We start from the raw sequence: 888 nt of genomic DNA, 5'->3' as shown, positions 1-888 counted from the left end.
TATCCCTGCCACTGTCTGGCGTGTTGTTGGCACCCCCAGCCATTCCCCACTACTTGCCCTTCTGGTGAATCTAGTCAACCTATCCAGAGGTCTCTGTTTTAGGAAAGTCAGCTGTTCCTCATCTAGCAGTAATCACTTGTCAATATTCCTTTAGATAAGACTGGGGTCTGCTGTTCATTTTCCCAGTTCTATGCTGGGTTATTATCTGGGAGTCCCTTTGGCTACCCTGGCCACCAACTCAAAAGAAGGTATTTCTTATCTGGCATTATTGCTTGTTATATAGCCTTTAGCTATACATATGGACCCTTAAAAATTATATATGGACTCTTAAAAATTATATTGGCCCCTTTAATCTTTGGTTATAATTTCCTTTTGGGTGTTTAAGGCCATACAGTTGGCTGAAATAAACCAATTTATTTTTACTCTTAAGGTCCTTTGAGGATCTGTTCCTCAGGGGTCACATGGATTGGGATGAGCTCCTGGCTTCTTTCTTTTACCAGTTCCATCTATGTGAAGATAAGTCGAAGGTCCTGCTTGACCATGGCTGGCTTTGCTTGGAATCATGGAAGAAATCACTTCTCTGTGTTGACTCTCCTCTTTGCAGACTGGACACTGGTTTAAGTCCATCTGGTGGGGTCTCCTCAGCCTCCTAGATCAAAAGGTCAGATGACTCACCACCATTACAGGACATTTTGCGAGATGCTCATGGTCCCTGGGAACTAATCGACCTAGGAGGGCAGGGAGCAAAAAGGGTCCTTTGTATCCCTCTGACCCAATTAGTATAGATCTCAAGGTATGTTTGTTAAACATCCAAGAAGGTTAGTTCCACCATTCTGGCATTTTTAATTACTGTGTGTCCTGCAGATAAATCTTGGGTAATGACCAGTT

This window comes from Nannospalax galili, unplaced genomic scaffold (assembly GCF_000622305.1).
Source record: "Nannospalax galili isolate Female #2095 unplaced genomic scaffold, S.galili_v1.0 scaffold1895, whole genome shotgun sequence".
NCBI lineage: Eukaryota > Metazoa > Chordata > Mammalia > Rodentia > Spalacidae > Nannospalax > Nannospalax galili.
Note: the sequence above shows the minus strand (reverse complement) of the source record.